At 32.0% G+C, this 22,769-nt stretch overlaps 1 protein-coding gene across 3 annotated transcripts in view; it reads right to left on the bottom strand.

The window, feature by feature from the left end:
- LOC149797902 (uncharacterized) overlaps positions 1-105 on the bottom strand; it is a 64,693-nt gene extending 64,588 nt beyond the window's left edge. For 2 of the 3 annotated variants that reach the window (XR_016421912.1, XM_089962943.1), the window contains exon 1: positions 1-93. This exon is cut by the window's left edge and continues 531 nt beyond it. The gene's annotated coding sequence lies outside the window, so the exon portion shown is untranslated. The other variant, XR_016421913.1, reaches the window with a different exon arrangement.
- Between the last annotated feature and the right edge of the window lie 22,664 nt (positions 106-22,769).

Below are 22,769 nucleotides of genomic sequence, written 5' to 3'. Positions count from 1 at the left end.
AACTGATGCGGTATTGATAGCTCGCCGGGTGTTATAAATACGAATAGTAACAGAGCACTGCAGTCAAGTGTTTTATATGAAGATAAATACAGTTGGACTTATCCACAGGTCGGGGCCGCTCACGTTCTTACTTATCAGCCACAACATAAAATAGCGTTAAGACAAATTAGACATTTTCATAGAGACACTGATCTTGTCGTTTCGTATTTGGCTAAATACAGTAATGATGAACACAAAACTAAGGCGCGCTGGTCGTTTCGCATTTAGATAAATAAAATAATGATGAGCACAGAATTAACTTATGGCGCCTGTTGAACAGAGGTTTTAATAATCTTCGCTTAAGTTTCCCTTCCTTGGTAAACATGACATAAAAACAGAACATACTGTTATTTTTTAAAGAAAAACCCAAAGGCAGAGAGAGAGAGAGAGAGAGAGAGTTTCTCTGTCGGTGACAGATCATGTCCTATGCATGACTTCTTGCTACATTTATTATATCTGGACATGTATGAGATTTAAATTTTCATTGTGGCGCTCCCTATATAAAGCTGGAGATTTTTTTTCTTTTTTATTTGACGAATCATTGGAAGCGTTACTTTTTAGTGGATGCAATGTATAGTAGGATATCTTTTAAGGAATATCCAGTGTCATGGTTCACCTAGATATTGTTTTCATTATTTTTTCTTCTTCTTTGTGAAAACAATCTACCAATATGAGGGACGCAGCATACCAATAAGAGGGAAGCAGCATACTGTTTTCAGTTTCATTCGCATTAAGGAGAAAGAACACACACACACACACACACACACACACACACACACACACACACACACACACACACACAAACACACACACACACACACACACACACATTTATTCCGACATTTGTGTCCGTTCCAATCTGTAAACAAAAGAATTTATAGCGTTCCTATGATCCACTACTCCCTCTCTGTTTGTTACATAGTGGCAATTTTTATGTCATGGAGCATTATATGGTCCATATAACAACAACAACAACAACAACAACAACAACAATAACAATTAATAATAATAATAATAATAATAATAATATAATAATGAGGAAAATGATGATGATGATGATACTATTTATTATTATTGTTGTTATTATTGTTATTATTATTATTATTATTGATATTATTATTATTATTACTATCGTATTTGCAATTAAACTAACACATGATAACCATAATTGCAAGTACTTTTGTCAGGTAGTTAGTTTTTTGATTGCTTTTAACACTAATAAGAGATGTTGCCGTCAGCTACTGCATTTAACACTATGAGAGATGTTGCCGTCAGCCACTGCATTTAACACTATGAGAAATGTTGCCGTCAGCCACTGCATTTAACATTATAAGAGATGTTGCCGTCAGCCATTGCATTTAACACTGTAAGAAATGTTGCCGTCAGCCACTGCATTTAACATTATAAGAGATGTTGCCGTCAGCCACTGCATTTAACACTATAAGAAATGTTGCCGTCAGCCACTGCATTTAACACTGTAAGAGATGTTGCCATCAGCCACTGCATTTAACACTATAAGAGATGTTGCCCTCAGCTACTGCATTTAACACTATGAGAGATGTTGTCGTCAGCCACTGCATTTAACACTATGAGAGATGTTGCCGTCAGCCACTGCATTTAACACTATGAGAGATGTTGCCGTCAGCTACTGCATTTAACATTATAAGAGATGTTGCCGTCAGCCACTGCATTTAACACGATGAGAGATGTTGCCGTCAGCTACTGCATTTAACACTATGAGAGATGTTGCCGTCATCCACTGCATTTAACACTATGAGAGATGTTGCCGTCAGCTACTGCATTTAACACTATGAGAGATGTTGTCGTCAGCCACTGCATTTAACACAGAGATGTTGCCGTCAGCCACTGCATTTAACACTATGAGAGATGTTGCCGTCAGCCACTGCGTTTAACACTAATAAGAGATGTTGCTTTCAACTACTGAGATACCTAGTACATATGCCTGCCAGTGCTAAAACAAACAAGCGAAGTTTTACTTTACAATGAATTTTATTATTTTCCATGGCATTTACGACACTGAGATGTTGCCGTCAGATATTGGATTTAACATTATAAGAGATGTTGCCGTCAACCACTGCATTTAACACTATGAGAGATGTTGCCGTCAGCCACTGCATTTAAAACTATGAGAGATGTTGCCGTCAGCCACTGCATTTAACATTATAAGAGATGTTGCCGTCAGCTACTGCATTTAACATTATGAGAGATGTTGCCGTCAGCTACTGCATTTAACATTATAAGAGATGTTGCCGTCAGCTACTGCATTTAACATTATAAGAGATGTTGCTTTCAACTACTGAGATACCTAGTACATATGCCTGCCAGTGCTAAAACAAACAAGCGAAGTTTAACTTTACAATGAATTTTATTATTTTCCATGGCATTTGCGAAACTGAGATGTTGCCGTCAGCTATTGGATTTAACATTATAAGAGATGTTGCCGTCAGCCACTGCATTTAACACTATGAGAGATGTTGCCGTCAGCTACTGCATTTAAAAATAATAGCATTTTAAGAGATGTTGCCGTCAGCCACTGCATTTAACACTATGAGAGATGTTGCCGTCAGCCACAGCATTTAACACTATGAGAGATGTTGCCGTCAGCCACTGCATTTAACACTAATAAGAGATGTTGCTTTCAACTACTGCGATACCTAGTACATATGCCTGCCAGTGCTAAAACAAACAAGCGAAGTTTTACTTTACACTGAATTTTATTATTTTCCATGGCATTTGCGAAACTGAGATGTTGCCGTCAGCTATTGGATTTAACACTATAAGAGATGCTGCCGTCAGCAACAGCATTTAAAACTATGAAAGATGTTGCCGTCAGCCACTGCATTTAACACTAATAAGAGATGTTGCTTTCAACTACTGAGATACCTAATACATATGACTGCCAGTGCTAAAACAAACAAGCGAAGTTTTACTTTACAATGAATTTTATTATTTTCCATGGCATTTGCGAAACTGAAACAGTGTTGCAAGATAGCTCATTGTATTCAACAAATTTATGTGTCTGTGTCTGTTTATTTCTATAATTTTTTTAAAGTGTCATATAAATATGTAAGTAGTACAGCTATAGTACGTCCTGGCATAGGTGACTTTCTCACAACATACATTTTTCATTTTTCAAAAGCAAATACACTAACTCTAGGAGACAAAAGTTCAGTTAATAACAACTGTGAATCCAAAAACAATACCATTTTTTACAAGAAAAAACACACCCAGCAAAACAAACATGTGGTACGATCCATTATTTTCATTTAAAAACATAACAAAACAAAAATAATAACTCACCAAAATGAGACAAAGCTAAATTAATAACAATATGCCCAAAGGTAATACCAGTCCTTCATGTATCCTGCAAAAACATACAACCACATATTATTCTTTTAGAATTTTCTTAAATTATTGTAGCAAATGGCAAATACAAAGAGAATAACTGATTCAAACGTCAAATAACAAGTAATTACAAAGAGTGGATAGAAAATATATAAAGAAAATACGAAATGTTTGTAAACTCAAAAGTCCTTGTAGAATACAATTAAACAACTTTTGACAAATCTGATAAGTACATTTCTTTCAATTGATAATTTGGATAAATTACAGATATAATTAATAAACGAATTTACGACAACATATGAAATTTTTTATAATACACTAAAATTGTAGCAACTAATTAAGAAAACAAACAAAACCAGAATGTGGAAACATAAACACAGAAATGAAAAATTAATATTGAGAATTTAATTTATAAATGAAAAGAAATTTTGGGAAAACTAAATTTCTAGCAAATAGTGTAAGATTATATAATCCAAAAAGTAGAAAGAGAATGCGTTCTAAATGTTTATAATATGTTCAACAGATGATGCTACAATTGAAGTTATAATTATTATATCGATATACCACATAGTCAAATATCAATAAATATATAAAAATAAAATAATTGAGGATACAAAACATGCCATCCGAAAGAAACAACACATAGCTATGACAGTAGGTTAGCAATCTAAATTGAAACAGTTAGAAAATTAACAGCTTTAAAAAAAACTTCTTATTTCTAGTATGGTTTTCTATTTCTTTACGTAATGGCATTATATCATTCTTTGATCTATTTTCACTAGCAGCTCCCATGCATCTACCCTTGGAAAAGTGAAAAGCTTTGTCTTTTGGACCAGGAAAATAAGAAGCTGCAACAAAGCAAGGACAGGATTTATTTTAAAGTCTTTTACTTACGCAACTTCAGGCTTTGTATTAATTATCCATTTACCTTAATTATTGTTTTAAAAATGCCGTACAGAAAATTTAAAACAAGATCAAGATAAAACTTAGATTATAACTGAAACCTATTAATATGAAATATGTTGACCAAGAAAATATATGACTTGGTTGTTACAGCCTTTTGAAAAGCAAATAAGCTATGAGCATAGTTGCATCACATTTGTAATGGGTACTAGTGTTATTGTGTAAGTACAACTATAAGTATATGTATCTCTGATTAAGAGCAAAAAGTGGAAGACACCAAAGCGAGGAAACCTCTAGTTCTTGAATCTGTTTTAAAATTTAACTCAATGAATAGACAAGAATGACAATACGTAGAATATAATTTTTATGTAAGTGTTCACAAAAGAGAAAGAATACCACAATGTACTAAACAATGTATACATACATGAAGTAGTATAAGTGTTCGGATTGTACGTCGTAGTTTTATTTTAGTTTTATTTTGTTAGATATAAAATATAAAGGAGATGCTAAAAATAAGCTTGTGAATGTATAATACAGAAATAGCCATTTCTTATGGAAGTTATGCTATATCAACCGATTGCCATATTTTTATGATATCTAAACATTTATCACATCCTGTATATGCAAGAACAAACAAAATGAAGTGATGAAGAGTAATGAAACATGGAAAGTTAATATTAGTGTAGGTTAGTGCACGCAAGACTGGTGCAGACGTTGTTCAGTTTCGCGCATGCTGAAAGACATTTAAAATACAACTTGATTTCCAGACGCTAATGAATCGTTTTTCATTGTATTTGTTTGTTTTTTTCTCCAGATTTAAAATTTAAAATAATACTAAAAATATAATTTTAAGTGATTGATGGCGCGTACCAGAATTATCAATTAGAGAATTTCTGTCTGCAGAACCATGCAGTTATTTTTGATACGTTGAGGATATTTCCTTTTCCTACTTTAATAAAGGATATATTTCATCTCGTGGTACATAATAAATGATATTGTAACGAGTAGCGACGCCACGAAATCACATATATAGATTTTGCTACCACATGACGAAAGGTTTCTGGTATTAGCATAGGAAAAGAAAATTATATTTTTATTATATACCAAACTTGCTGCAGAAGCGAAGTTTGGAAGATTAAGCTCACCCCACCCCTTTTTCGTAAATTCACGTCACTTTCATAGCCTGATCATATTATATATACGTGCCTTCAGAATTATGTTGACCTAATCTGTCGCTGTAACTTATTTTACTCGATCTGAAACTAATGCAACACCGAAAGAGCGATGCATCCCAGCGGGTTTGTGGTTTTTGTCAAGGAAGTAAGGGGGAAGGGAAAACTGCTGAGAGACGAAAAAGGCGTCTGCCAATTTTTATTTTATTTTATCAAAGATGTATTTCCATGTCTGAAATGCAAAGCAGTTTCTATTCATTTGTTCTATTTCACAAAATAATCGTTTTGTTGTTGCAAGTACAACTTTGTAGGCACATATTAATCAAGCTTCGCACGGCATAATGGGAAATTGTATCTTTTAACATGTTAAAATAGAAGGATATAGTTTTCTCTTGTGAAAATATAAGGATATATTTTTTATTTACGAAAATATATGATTGAAAAATATGGTAATTAGTTCACTAAAAAGTCTCTATATTTGACAGGTAAGTATATAATAAAATGGCTAATTCTGCTGACGAAAAGCATTTAAAAGTAATTGTCGTTTTTTTTTGTTTTTTTTTTGTAGTTACATACTGCAATAGTAAATACTTCCTTAACAAATGGAATGATTGATTCACCCAAATTGAGTCTGTCTTGATACTGAGCAAAAGATAAATAGAGATACTGACCTCAGTAAAATCTCAATTCAGCAATATAAAAGTTATTAATGTGGAAGGATTACTCAATATATTTTATCTGCATGGATATATAAATAATTAACAGTTTTTTTATATGAGCAGCAAAGTAATTTTAGCAACTATTGCGCTAATAGTTTATTTATACATATCACCATTATTTATTGCTTTATTTAAGAGACACGCATGATAATAGATTACATGTAGCACCCGATATAATAGCTAACTAGTACATGAACATAAATAAAAATGTATTTATTTATTTATTTTCTTCACGATGCTGTGGTAAACGTTCAGAACGAGGAGAAGAATAAAAACGTTGTGAAAATACTACAGTTTAAATTTTTCAATATGACATTACGGATGATAAATAGTTTCCATATATGCTTTTTAAAAAAAAATTATACCGGAGTTGATAAGGGTGCTACAGTTAAGCAAGAAGGTTGCGTTAGAAGTGGTTTTCAAATCGAAAAGTAAATTAATGTTCAAAATATCAAAACAATCACAATCGATTTGAATTTTTATGAGGCGAATTTGATTGAGACGATTACAAAACAAGTGAATGTTAATATAACAGTGCTTTTTGTAACAGATTCAATGAAAGGTATTACGGATTTGAACTTTGAGTACATTTTAAAAATTTTAAACGATAACAAAAACATAAAGAAGTGATACGTAAAATAAGTGGTATACGTGTTAGTGTGTTTATGGATACATTTAAGTTATTCACTAATTTTGTAGAAATCAAACACGATGAACAATATATCAACAACCCATTTTTTTGCAAGATATTTTCTTATGACTTAGGTACTTGTATAAAATGAACATAAAACAAACTAAAACTGGTATTACAAATTCCACCTCCCCCCCCAAAAAAAACAATTTACGGCTGATTTAGTATTTGATAATCAATAAAAAACCGTTCAATATTGTTGCCATTATAGATCGAGCATTTATGTGCAATAAGACCGACAACATATTTTTTTTTTCTTTACACATGTGTAATTTAAGAGATGGTGGAGATAACTGATATAAATGGTTAGAAGTTCTAATTATTTTATACAACGGAACTAATGCTTCGTTTCTCATATATACTCGTTAAGTTATAAGATGTAAAAACGGAGGCAACCAGCCTGACCAAGTTAGCATTCAGTGGTAGAAATTAAAGCTATCATAATAGCTCTTCATGAAAATGCTTGATTAAAGTTGTCTTTTACAACAAAGATAAACTTTCTATGGAAAGTATGTTTGAAGAAAATAATGTAGTATCTAGACGAGTAGCCATACGACAAAACTATTTTTCATTTCTAAACATATTTCACGTCATCATAACAACTGAATGCATCACTTTTTAATACAATAGGTAGGAGTAATTAAATTAAATTAATTAAAGTAATTAAATTCATCTTCAGGTGAGTTTTAATCTAGTAAGATAAGCAATCTTTGTAAATTCTATTTATTTTAATAAAATTACTAATTGTTTAATAATACACATACATACTTTCATAGTCGTGATTATCAGTTTTAAAATTATATTGCATACTTAAAAGGCAACACGATGTTTCTATTAGCACGTAGGTTACTTCATCGCTAAAAGGCCTGGCACCGTTTTAATCACTGGAGCAATACCTAAAATATTTTTGTAAATTTTGTATATCAATGCAAAATTATCTGTCTCTTCACAAACATACACCGAATCTGTATCTGTCAGTTAGTTTCATTTTATCACCACATTACTTTTGAGATTGTTGTACATAGTCTACTTACTTAAATCTAATACAGAAAAGCCATATGAACTTATTTGGTTAAGTGTATTTATTGTGTTTTAAACCGAATAACACAACATCCTTTGCTATTTGTTGTAAATGAAATAAATATCCTGTTGAAAAGTACATTATCCCTCTTCGTTAGGAATTATTTTTTGTATTCGTTCTTTTTTAAAAAGTTTCATCTGTTTACTGAGCACATCATGATTAACCAATCTGAGGAACTGTTTTTCAAAGTGTCTGGCAGCTTGTTCTTTTTGCTGCTGTTGTTTCAATGATGTATTAAATTCATTTATAAGACTATTCGTGGCTTTGGTTCAAATTAAGCTATGTATCTTATTTTTTAGTTTTGTCATGACTTAATAAAAACATTTAAAATTTCAATAGTGATTTAGCGTGGAGAATAATTTGGATAAAGAAGGTTTAATAACCTTTTATCTTTGATCGATTTCGTATTTAATCAATCCCATTAGGAATCAGTTTATCCGGTGGTGAAGGATGCTTTTAAAGTGGTCATGCAAATGTGCTGGTACTTCTAAATCTTCTTATTAAATTGAACTGAAACGTTCATAATATATATAACCTCTTCTTCGTTTGTTTTTCTTTTCATGTGTTTGACAGGCTTGTGTTGGCACATGGCCTAGGCATACAATTTGTTTGAGATTAGGTTCATAATGAATGACCGTCATCTTAACTTACAACCATCACTAGGTCTAGTATTACTATCGTTATCATCCTCCTGATATGCTTTGGCATACACATCTGGTATCATGCTAGTTCATTTTCTAATTCTACCTTACTTAGTATCAACCTTGCACCATGGGCACTTCCAGGAGTACTAAAATAGTGTGCTAGATCAAGTTTATACTTATTCATACATCCATGTACTTTAAAACTCTTTCGTATGGTAGTAGTCACTGTAGTCACCAAGCAGATTCAACTTTGAAATGCTCCATGACCTCATTAGCATGCTGATAATTCTCCTCGCTAATTTATGATGCAGCGATTCTTTAATTAAATATTTTTAATAGTTGTACTTGGTTTATTTAAACATTTCAAATGAACCCCTGTATTTCGTATGGATATATATCTTTTCTCACATGATTCTGATTATTAGCTCTTCCAAAAGTATTAAGTTATGTCCTGAATTTTTATTATTTAGATGCTTTAAAAGATATTCTAATGATTATAAATCGATATATATATATATATATATATATATATATATATATATATATATATATATATATATATATATATATATATATATATATATATATATATATATATATATATATATATATATATATATATATATATATATATATATATATATATATATATATATATATATATATATATATATATATATGTGCATCCCATTTTCCGTGTACTACAATGTCTTTGCATTTTTCATATTTCTTGGGAAAAGTTCTACAAAACTTATCTTTCATCTTTTTTTCTTGTTGTTATTATGGCATTTCTGAATGCCGCTGGTTGTAACTAAAGTCTTAATAGTCAGATCAAAATCATCATCATATATACTATAAATACTTAGTGGTGTATAATTAGGATGCATGCGAATGTAAATTACACTCAGCTCGTGTAGGACCTCTGCATTTACGTTTTAGTTGATCACTGTCCCTTAAATTGTATTTCCTTCTTTTAATTCTATTTCTCTTCTTTCATTTCCTCATCACAAATACGTCCCTTAACGGTGGATTTATAATGCCTTTTTGTTCATAAACAGTTACTGCCATTAATTGCAAATATTCGCACAAAATTTAGTTTGAAATCTATTCCTCTGTAAACCACAGCCTTATAGTTCTTGTGAATTAATTTACTATAGGCAAATTCCTGATGAAATGTGTTTAGCTGTTTTTGTTGACCGCAAGGCACTCTGGTTCTGTTTACTACTTTCAAAGTTACAAACAAAAGAAAGAAACTTTCATTTGATGATATTATTTTTTAACTTTATCTACTGTGCTATATTCAGGCAATATGTTTATGGTGTTATCTTTTTTCCTGCCTAAATCTATTGTGTTAATTTAATGATAATTCAGAAGAAAAAAGTATTCACATACATTTCACAACATTATTTATTTAACCTTTAGTGTCTTTTACTAACTTGAGACTACATTAACTTTGACAATTCCTTTATTTCAGGAAAACAATAATTCTTTCAATCAAATATAATTTGCATTTCTTTTTTTTTATAGTTTTGTCATTCTAATTAGCTTGATGAGTTTGTACACAATTTAGTCGATATTACAATTATATTTAATTCTTTTTCCAAATTTGTGCGTCTTGTATGTTTGGAGATTTATCAAACCAATGATCATATTTGTCAAGGTTATATGCTTATTGTCTACACAGATAATCTCTAAACATATTTATAAAGAATTATGTGGCATAAATAGGCGACATTTATTTTGTTCATTTTAAATTTTATACTAGATTTTTTATTTGTTATTTATTCTTGTAAATCTATATGGAAAACTTCTCATACTTGTCGATAAATGTTAACATGTAGCGTTAAATACATTATGCAGGCAAAACAATGTGTCACATTATTTATTTCCTGACTAAATGTTCTATTAAATATACCAATCATATTTCGAACATCACTTACCATTTCAATTTTGTTCTTTATGCCTCTATGCAATGTTCCATCATACAAATTTGCATAATGTGATACAACGTGATCTGTAATCCTGTATTTTAGTCGAGAAATCGAGCTGGGCTTAGCAGGATCCAAATCCTTAGGTTTTTATTTCATTATTTTCAATAAATAAAAACATATATGATCAATTCATACTATTCTGTTTTAAATCTATACCCGTTTAAGTGCCTATTAAATAACTCGTGCAACATTCACGTCACACTTGTATTTTTGCGTTTGGGTATCAATTCTGTTTATTTATCTTAATCCTCTTCTTTCAGGATAAGGCATTTTAAGGACAAACAAATTCTTCACCATTTGTTAAAGTGCTATTTTCCCCCAAAAATCATTATGAAAGGTAATGTGTATGAAAGTGAATGTGTCCCTTTCATACAGATTTCCCACATTTATTGTGTTCTAGTGTATTCTCTGATTTAGTCATTCTAGTTACCGTCTGATTTAGATTTAATTATCACCTTTTGTAGATTTTGTGTCGACTTTCCATTTTCACCAAATTTATGTAATGTACTATTGTAATTAAATTATGCAGTTTAAATCCGATGCATATATTACTAATAATGGAATGTGGCATACTCGGACATTCCCGCCAGTTATCGGAGAAAAACATTGGAAATAATACAGTAACACATCCCATTAATTAGGCGAGTCGTTGAGATCACGTATTCGTGGCTGAAAATGTCTCTTTTCAAGCACTAACTCACTAGATAAATTTATGTTACTGAACTTGTGAAAACAATTCCATAAAATGTATTATACAGCAATTGATATGGCTCTATATTGCTGGGCATACATGGCGTTAGTGTGTGATCGAGTTCTTCTCCATTTTTATGGCGAGTGACTCCTTTTACATTGTATCACTCTATCAAAGCATAACTAAAATAGATTGTTTGTCTACATGCCATGAGGTGTATCGATTCAGTGATCGACATAATTCAGAATCTCAAATGCATTACTAATTTGGCCAAGGACAGTGTAATCTGAAAAAAAGCAAGCACAAAATCTCGATATTTGAAACCTAGTGCCTAACGTGGAAGGTGTAACGTGACCATTCAAGACGACAAATATTGTCGATAAATTAGTCCTTGTTACCGGGCAAAACAATTAAGAAGGAAGGTTTTCTGAGTATCTTTTCTAAGTATCTTTTCCATCTAAACATACTAGAACCTCTCTCTCTCTCTCTATCTATCTATCTGTCTATCTGTCTGTCTGTCTGTCTCTCTCTCTCTCTTTCTCTCTCTCTCTCTCTCTCTCTCTCTCTCTATATATATATATATATATATATATATATATGGTTATATGTATAGCTGTATATAGTTATGTATATTTGATTTAATTTATATTTGATTTCATTTAATTGTTTGTTAGTTTTTTTATATATATATTCCATTACATGTTATTGTAATATAATGTTATTTACTGGAGTGGACTTTGTCCAGATTTTTAATTCAGTGGTAAACAAATAATAACAGAAACTTTGTATCTAATTCTGACCTAGTTCCTGACCTTGATGCAGAGCCAGTAAGAGTTATGGTAAATAACATTTTCTTTATTCCTTCTTAGAGTAAGAGTCATAAAAAATGATATCGAGGTCATACTTGGTGTACGTGACAAATAACATGTATCAAATAGGTTTTTCCAGATAACTGACCCGCATCCGGGCATCTGTTTTGCGTTGTAGCTAGATTTACTACTGATGTTTTGAGAAAGAATAATAATTAATGTCTTTACTGTTGAGAAGTGAAACTGTGTTATGTTGTGACCATTTTTTGTGTTAATTATTATGTTTTCTTCTATTTATTTGGATTTCAAGTTTGTTTTCCTTGGACGTATTTGTGCTCTAAATTAATTCTTGGACAAGTACAGTTATCTAAATTTACACAGAATTCAAAAACTGGAATATTATTTTCTGTGATTCAACAGAGAACTGTTGACACATCAGGACTTTTATTGCTATTCTCATCATTAATTATTGGATTATATTTGAATTTGATTCGTAAAACCGTAAATTCATTTTCTCAATTTTACCTTTTTGTTCTAGGTAAATAACTTATTTGTTAAATTTTACAAAGCTTATTGTTTTCATTTTGTTTTCTTGTTTCGTTTTGTAAGAGCCTCAACACGTAACAAAGAAAGTGGGCGCTCGCCATTGGGATACGTGAATTTTGGCTAAAATATTTCAGAACACGTTGTTTTTTTACAAATTTTAATTCCGCTAGTTTTAAAAAAATTAAAACCCAAGTATTATTTTTCATTTTTAAAATCTTTAATGAAATCAACAGGCTTTTTTTACAATGTCATCAAAAGTGGAAATCTTTCCTTCAAATCCTACCCAGGAACAGTTAGACTTTTGAGGAAAAAAAAGATGAATTGCTTCAACTTCCCATAAATTATGATCTTTCTGAGGCAATAGATTCTTTAACGAAGCCATAATTAAAAAATATTTTTATCCAGTACTTGGAAGAAAAAAGTGTTTTGCACAAAAAGGTTTTGGTTTCGATCAGTAAGTCTGTATCAGACTCTGACATAAATGTAAAGGAATTAAAATTAAACTACAAGATGGAATTAGAGTTAAGTAAGCTGGAACTTCCAAAAAGATATTAAAGAAAAAGAAATGCAATTAGGTAAGTAAGAAAGAGAGAGAAAGACAAATGCAGTTTTAAAAAAACACAAATGCAGGTACAGAAAGAGGAGAAACAGATGCCATATTGAGAGAGATAGCAAGTTTAAACATGTAAATAATGTAATTGTACCTGTCCCACTCAGTGAGGATTTAAGTGAAGGAATACCATCTTACTCTAATGATTTTGGAGCAACAAATCTGCGGAATTCAGAAATGATGAATAATCTGGACCAGAAACTTTCACATTTGCAGCAGCAAGAAAGGAATGAACTTAAAGAGTTAGTATTTGAATATGAGCCCTTATTTCCAGATATTCCTACAAGAACAAAAAAAATATTTCCATGACGCTGAAATTGCAAATTCCATACATGTGAAACAACACCCATACAGGATGAACCCTCACAAACAGGAATACTTGAAAAAAGAAATTAAGCATTAACTGGAAAACGATTTCATCGAGCCCAGTAAAAGTGACTGGAGTTTACCATGTTTACTTGTTCCGAAATCAGATAAACCTTTAAGTATATGCACTGATTAAAGGAAGGTGAATAGTGTTACTAAAACAGATTCAATTCCATTACTAAGAATCGACGAATGCATCGATAAAATCGGACCAAATACGACCTTCTGAAAGGTTTTTGGCAAATTCCACTGACGGAAGGAGCAAAGGAAATTTCGGCATTCTTGACTCCAGATGGACTTGATCAATACAAAATGATACCATTTGGGATGAAGGGTTCGCCAAGTACTTTTCAACGTCTCATGAACATGATTACCTATGGTCTTGATGATTGTGATGCTTACATCGATAATGTTATCATCTACAACAACACCTGGAAAGAACATTTAGCGACAATTCGGAAATTATTTGACACACAGATGCAAGCTTGAAAATTAATTTATCAAAAAGTGAGTTCTGCTGTGCTTGTGTAACATTTTTAGAACATTTCGTGAGACATGGACATGTTAAACCTATAGATGGTAAGGTCAAGGCTATCTCTGAATTCCCTGTGCATGTTGGTAAAAAGCAACTGATGCGATTTTTAGGTACAGCTGGATACTATCGGAAATTTTGTTCCAATTTTTCCATAATTGCCCCTGACATAATTATTGAGCAAGAAAAACAAGCGTTTTTTGCTGCAAAATGTCAGAGGCTTTTGATAACTTGAAAGCCATACTTAAAAAGTGCGCCAGTTCTTACAGCTCCAAATTTCAGACAATCATTTACACTGTCTGTTGATGTAGGTGATGTTGGTGTAGGAGCAGTTTTGATTCAAGAAGATACATATGGTGTTGATCATCCACTGTGCTATTTTTCTAAGAAATTAAATAAGCACCAAAGAAATTAATCAACAATCGAGAAGGAATGTTTAGCTTTGATATTGACATTACAACATTTTGAAGTTTACATTAGTTCAGCCAGCTCCTTCTTCGATTATTGTGTTTAGTGATCACAGCCCCCTAACTTTCATCGGCAAGATGAAGAAAAATCAAAGACTACTAAGGTGGATATTTTTAATACAGAAATATAATATAGACATCAGTCGCATCAAGGGAAAATATAACTTAATAGCAGATGCACTTTCCCGTGCATATAAATGTATTATTTTATGCACACTTTGCATAATTCATGAGAGTTCTTCTTATGTTTTTTTTTTAACCTCACCTCTATGGTAAAAAGAAAACTTTATTATATATTTCTTTCTTTTTCTTTATGGAGAAGTGTTATGTATATTTTGTTTAATGTATATTTAATTTAATTTAATTGTTTGTTTGTTAGTTGTTTTTTTTTTTTGTTTTGTTTTTGTTCCATTACATGTTATTGTAATTTAATTTTATTTGCTGGACTTGACGTTGCCCAGAAATTTAATTCAGTAGTAAACGACTAATAATATAAACTTTGTATCTAATGCTGACCTAGTTCGTGACCTTGATTCAGAGCCAATAAGATTTGTGGTAAACAATTTTATAAAAAAATCCTTCTCAGAGTAAAATTCATAAAATAAAATGGAGGCCATAATTGGAGTATATGACAAATAACATGTATCTGTTAGGTTTTTCTAGAGGATTGACCCATATCCGGGCATCTGTTTTGCGTTGTAGCTAGATTAATTATTGATGTTTTAAGAAAGAATAGTCATTATTGCGTATGTATATATACATATACATAATATATAATACAATGAACTGTATCGTTCAATATAATAGTTCGTAAGGGCCTACCTAACTAGTTACATTAATTTTTTAAACAACACAATACATTATACAAAACTAATATTTGTCTCTTATTGTAGATAATTTATTAAGATAATAATTAGTTAGACATTTCCAGAAACGAATTATATCTACAGGTTGGTGTAATTGTTCATTTTCACGAAATGGTAATTGCGACATAGGTCGAGTGGAGGGGTATTCAAAGTTGTTTACTTCAGGATTACTCATTCTAGCTTAACATCCAATGTGGAATTAGTCTTATTGCTGCTTTATTTTTAATTTTTGGAGGATGCAATTATTTAAATTATTCTCAGGAATTAAAATGTGCTAATTCATTTTCTGACTAAATCGTTGGTTTTTTTTTTTAATTATTGTGAATCCAGTCAATGACATACTGGATTAGAGCAGTGAGATACTTTAAGAATGTTGGTACATTAACACTTTCGGTGCTTTTGGTACATCATCACATTCAAAAATTGGAATTTCTTTCTGAGCACTACTGGAATTCATTCGGAACTATGTATATTTGGACAGGAAATAGAATTGTGTGGGCCTATTTGGGATTAAATTCATAACTGTAAGTTTTCTATAATGTTTCAATTTGTATTGTAGGGAAATAAATTATTATTATTATTATCATATATATATATATATATATATATATATATATATATATATATATATATATATATATATATATATATATATATATATATATATATATATATATATATATATATATATATATATATATATATATATATATATATATATATATATATATATATATATCGTAACTAAGGATGCAGTCTCTCTAATCTTTGTGGTTTTCAATTTACTTCAGCTATGGATTTCAATCGTTCAGGCAGTGCATTTGAAACTCGAGCTGCATTGCACAAACATGATTCTCTTTGCTCGGTGTTTATCACAAGCTCGGCTATTAGAAACGTGTGTCAGATCTCATTGATAACTTTAATGATATTTCTCGTATCACATAGGTAATGCATGATAATTAGAGAATGGCAATTTCAGAATTTCAAAGCTCGCGAAGAAGATAGGCCCCATATGTGTACCAGATGAAGATTTAACCGGAATTCAGCAATTATTTATTTTGTACTGAAGATGAATATAAAACATAGATATTATTAATACTGTAGCCGTGAAGTCATGGAGAGCACAGCGTTGTTACATTCCATCCACGCTTCTATTGATACAAATTGCAAAATAAAACATCTAAAAAGAATGTCAAGCTTGCTCAAATCTTTTTCTTTTGTTCTTGTTTTGTACAATCAAAATAATCTGTCGCAGTATTTACAGTCTACCTTATGAATCAATTGTTTAGTATTGTTCTAGACAATTCGAGAAGAAACACGTGGCGACCGACTACAACATTAAATCTGGTTTGAGTTATTGGATAAACGAGTTTTACTTTATGTTAAGTAGAAAGAAAACCTTAGAATCCATGCAGCATGCGGTTGCAAGGACGATTTTCTTCACTTTGTATTTTACACGCATGGAAAAAAGGTCACAAGAAAAAGCGGACAAAACTGAAACCTGTCAAACAAGTTAATTGCGATATTTCCCCCATTTCCCGTCACTAGTTGGAGAGGGAAGAAAGAAACTGTATGGAAGTAAAATTCAATGAAATGTTTTTCTGGATTAAGATAGGAGAGCTGGATGAAGTCCGGCACCTACCGCACCCTCATCCTCAAAACATATTAACAACATAGCCTCAGAGCAGGATGGAAGTCATTAGGGGCGGGGACAGTAAAAGAGAAGATTGGAGATGTTTGGCTTAAACTTCTTTTAGTGCCATATTTTTTGCTTATTTGTTTTGCTTGATTTATGTTTTTTAACGGCATTTTTAAGACATTATTGAGAATATCATGACCAGGAAATTGGAAGTAACTGTTTGTTCCAAGGGACACAACCGAGGCAGCCGACCTGTGTTGGGCTGGATTACGATTCCGACGTATCATACGGACGCATATATGTCGGGCAAAAGGTTGTACAGCTTAGTTGAAAATAAATGCAGGCATGATGATGAAAGTCATCATTATAATAGTATGTAAAGTGTTCTGGTGATGAAGTCAATCAATAAATGAAAATAATTAAAAGTACTGAAAATGCAATGAAATGGGAGGTAAAAACTAAGTATATTGAGAAAAGAAAGAAATTGAGATACACAGCGGTATATGGGCGGGGATATAGATTAAGACGTACAAGAAATGGAGAAAATGACAGTATGACTCATTCATGAGGCGACTCTTAGTTTTTAAAAGTATGCTATTGCCAGACTGTATTACAAATATATTTAATCGTGCGTGCTTGACCTAGCGTTCGAATCAGCTGCTCACCCTTATTCCCGTATCACACACCCAGATTCGAACTACCTGGGTGCCTTCTTTGACATAATCAGGACAAAAAAGGGCAGTAAGTATAGGAGTCAATTTCCTGTATACCAAAGTATTATAAGTGATGTTCTAAGGGACCAGTGGTAAATTGTCTAGCGCCATGAATACATGTTAAAAATAACTTGTCGAAACATTTAATTCTTCCTCGTGGTAAGTCGTAAAACTTGGGCTATGAATACACCATACAGTTGATTTACTGGAAGTGAATTTAAGATATTATATTTTTCATGCTTTGTAAATCATAGTTTCAAAATATACATTTCATTATTTCCTACAAGCACGCTGAATTATGGCGCTTTTTGCATATTTGTTTTGTATTCAGAACGTACAGTAATTGTCAGGTGCCAAAGCCCTTTGTTCACGCATGATTTGGTCCATTATTTAAAAATCCCAAAGTATAAGTGAAATCATCTTGCTGGTGTGTACACATGGGTGAAGTCGGATAGGTATGATGGAGTAGAGTCCGACAGTGAAACGTAGCACAGAGAACAAATTTTGTGTTTGATTCTGTTTCGAATGGATAACCAGTGTAGGGTACAGAGCAGCGGGAAAGTATGCTCTGATCGTGGTACTCTAAGTATGATCCAAACAGCTGTGTTTTGAACTTTTTGAAGTTTCTGGAGCAGATATTGAGATGAACCAGACAAAATTGAATTACAATAGTCCAGTCTTGAAAGTACTAATGAACACAAGTGTTTTAGTGGCATCAACTGAAATATATTTGCGAATTGAGCTGATGCGTCTCAGCTCAAGATATGCAGCCTTGCTTATGTTCATGACATGTTGGTGCAATGTGGGAGTACTGTCCAGAGTAACACCTAGGTTTCGTACTGATTGTGTGAATTTAATATTGGTGTTGCTGCTATTTATTGTTTGAGGTAAAGGATGTGAATGAGAAAGTCTTTGTGCTGTGATCAGAATGGGCTCAGTTTTATCATCATTCATATGCAGCTTGTTACATGTGATCCATGATTTCACATCAGAAATGCACTTCTCTGCACTTTGGATGGTAGCATCAACTTCAGTTGGGTGGCTAGATTTGTATATTTGGGTGTCATCAGCGTACAATTGGTGAGATTCTGGATGATGATCTATGACACTTGAGAGCGACTGAGTGTACAGAATGAAGAGAACAGATCCAAAAACAGACCCATGTGGAACACCACAACATAGATCAACTGGGCTGGAGTGTATTCCATTCGCAGATACAATATGTGTCCTATTGACCAAGTAGGACTTGAACCACAGTAATGCTGTATCATGAATGCCAAATACAAGCTGGAGACTATGAAGTAATATATCATGGTCTATTGTGTCAAATGCTGCAGACAAATCAAAGAGGGTGAGGACTGTAATCTTTCCTCTATCCAACGCAGAGAGAATGTCATGAACTATTTTTACAGTGTACATCTGGCATACAGTATGCATCCTGGCAAATATATCAACACATCTTCACAACGTATTTACAGGTGAATAAAACTTTAACATCTTGTTTGCCACTGACTCTTGGCATGCAAGAGTTTAGTATCTTAAAACGACAATAATTCTGTTTATTAATAATAGAAATAAGATAATCAATTTTTTGTTGTTGTAGAGATTAGGAAATATTTCACGAGTGAATTGGGAACGTTTATATTTTCGCGAGTGACTATAAAAATGTTTCCACTCCACCAGTGAAATATTTCCCCATATCTACTCAAAAAGCCTTGTTGTTTTTTCATTATATATTGTTTAAGGCACAAACTGTCGATTTGAACTGATTTTGTTCTCCGTTTGGTGCCAATTTCGTTAAGCGCCTTCATTACTACATAAAAAAGGAAGATAAGCCATTTTATAATAATTCTAGATCAGCTACAGTCTACCTTATCCACATAGAGCCTCAAATTGTCCCTCGTGTCAAATTAATGCCTGGGATCAAGCAAAAATCAGAAGATCTTTTCATTTCTGTTAACACATTTCTTGTGTGGACTGATACAGAAAACATTTTTGGGATGGAAGTTTTGTACAAACATTACTTCCAATCCGACAGATTTCAGAATATAACATATTTAAACGAAAGTTCGTATATGAATGTGAGTTTACTTGCATGGGTATTGGTTAATTATTGTGTTCATTTCTGCACGTGAAGTTTTGGCATTGTCAAGCTCTGAGTCTAATTAGGAAATAAGGTTGCACCGAAGTTTTGATTGTCACTTAATTTCGGTTTGCAATCAACACTTATCAATGATCGATTTCTCCATCGTTTTCAGACATGAGTATAATTGTAACGGGAGTTAGAATCGATACTTATATAATTTTCTTGCAATATTTAATGAAGTTTTGTTTCAAAACAAACCTGCCTTTAGTCGAGTGTCAAGGGTATAAGATAAAATATCAAAAAGCAAGTTCATGTAAGTTCAGTCAATAATACTTTTCAGAATTTGTGTGGAGAACTGATTGAAAAGGTTAATACCTGAAGCCTCCATTTTGTTGTTTGGAGTTCATTTATTGGCATTTTTCTCGATGACGCATCCTTATTAATTAAAAATGTATGGTCGAGTGTTATCTGTCTCGACAAGTTTTATGATCGGTTGATTTTATCAGAGAGAGAGAGAGAGAGAGAGAGAGAGAGAGTTCTAATAGTGATATGGTCACGGTCGCGATATAATTTGGTTTAGTGAAATGTTCTGTGTATGTTTGAGCGTTTATTTCAGATCTAAAGGAAGGATCTGGAACCCAATTTCCACATGTGTACATTTTTGAAGATTGTAAAATATTGCACAGTTCGATGAAAGATCTAATTTCAATTTAATCATTTTCACTAGATTTTTTTTCTATGAACACACACACACACACACACACACACACACACACACACACACACACACACACACACACACACACACTACATACATACATACACACACACATACACACACACACACACACACACATATATATACATATGACTGTACTAAAAAATGACACCCCTATCCTTTGAAACACTCATATCGTGCTTTTTCAGACGGAGATTATTAATAATAATAATAATAATAATAATAATAATAATGTTAATAATAAACCGTATTCAATTATGAAACTGTCAGTCTTCAAATAAAATGTTTCGCTTTATTTGAAAAGTTATATCATGTATCAATGGATCTTTAAACTAATATACCAAATATTTCCCGTGATAGTAATTGATGGATAGATACGAGACAAATTACATTCAGAATTGCTCAAGTGAAGTTGATAGTCACATTTGTTGACATTGTGGTTTCCGATTTCACAATAGTGTTTCGTTTTAGATGAAAATTCAATTCAATTAACTTTATTAAATACGATTAACACAACATGCAATATTAACAAAATAAAGCAAACTGTAATTTGCAGGAAGATACAATCAAAAAACATCACAAAACACAAACGTTTTCCAACATGTCTAGCTATATCATATCTATTTCTATGTGATGTATTTTTATGCATAAATATCAGGTAAAGATAAATTATAAAAGGTTCATGTGTTTTACGGAGGGTTACAATATTTCTATTATAATGTTTATTACTCTGCTTAGGTTTGCTTAACGAATTCTAATTACTTCTCTGAAACAATTCTCATATCTTGAACACGTTAGGTTGTCTATAATAAAATTTTGGAATAAATTGTTTTAGTATGTTGAACAAATGTGAAGACTGAAATAAGTAATGGCATTCGTCTCCCAGTGTGCATCGTCTTCTATTAATATCTACACGTAAACATGTTCCTCTCCTAATCGTCATTGACTGGATGTTCTGAATGTGCAAAATGATATTTTTCTATCCAACAGTTAAAAATTTTAAAATGTTTTCAAAAGTCAGGCATGTCATACAGATACCAAATTTTAATCCCTTTTCTCAATTTTCTCCAGAATAGAGAATTTATTTAGATACATCTTTGCTAAGTATTCATTGATATTGAATAGTTTGGTAAATTTCATATACAGCTGATGCCAGAATCATTTAAAGTTTTCATAAATAAATTTACAAAACTACCACAATTTGTTTACCAGAATTTTTTTTCTCGTGCAAACGATCTAAAACTGTATAAATTCTCACTAACAATTTTTTTTGGCCTCCGTAAAGTTTACCCCAAACGTTTTTCCTTGTTCTATGCATAAGTATAACATATCGCTTCGGTGGCCTAAGTGGTTAGAGGTTAGAGCGTCCGCCTCGGATGCGGGAGGTAGTAGGTTCGAACCACCTGCCAAGTCATACCATATTCTTCTAAAAATAGTACTTACAGCTGCCTCACTTGGCACTCGGCATTAAGAGGTTAGTGTTATGACAGGCCAGCCTGGTGTCAGGATAATGTGACTGGGTGGGACATCATGCTACAGGTCTGTGGCATGATGCCTCATTAATAGAGATTACTATCATTTAAACTGCAACACTTCATACATCGTAGCGATATAACTGACAAATTGTTCAAGCTACGTTACAAATTCACACACACACACACACACACACACATGGAATAAATTAATAATTTAATTAGGCTATGTACCACTTAGAAATTAAGGTCAAATGGTCTTATCCCTTCCTCTAAAATCTAAAATAATAAGTACATATAAACATATAAAAATTGTTTTTTAATGTAGACTTTAAAGAAATGACACATACCAGTGTGTTTTTTTAATGAATTTTTTGCGTGAAATCCAAACTCATTCTAACAGTAGATGTTATGGGATTTCTTTAAAAAAAAAAACATCCATGTGTTGAAGATACCTCTTCTATAAAGGAAAGGAAAGTTATATTATCTCAGCTTGATATAATAATTGCAATGTCATCCAGGTAATTTCGGTATTGAATTGTTCCTTAAATATAACGAGAACATACAGCTAGTCTAAGTATTCGTTCTTTATCAATGGACAACCATTTAACTTTAATTACATCTGAT

Source organism: Sinohyriopsis cumingii, chromosome 6 (genome assembly GCF_028554795.1).
Source record: "Sinohyriopsis cumingii isolate HCF-2022 chromosome 6, ASM2855479v2, whole genome shotgun sequence".
Taxonomy (NCBI): domain Eukaryota; kingdom Metazoa; phylum Mollusca; class Bivalvia; order Unionida; family Unionidae; genus Sinohyriopsis; species Sinohyriopsis cumingii.
The sequence above is the reverse complement of the archived record's forward strand: the minus strand, read 5'-3'. Positions and strand labels throughout refer to the sequence as shown.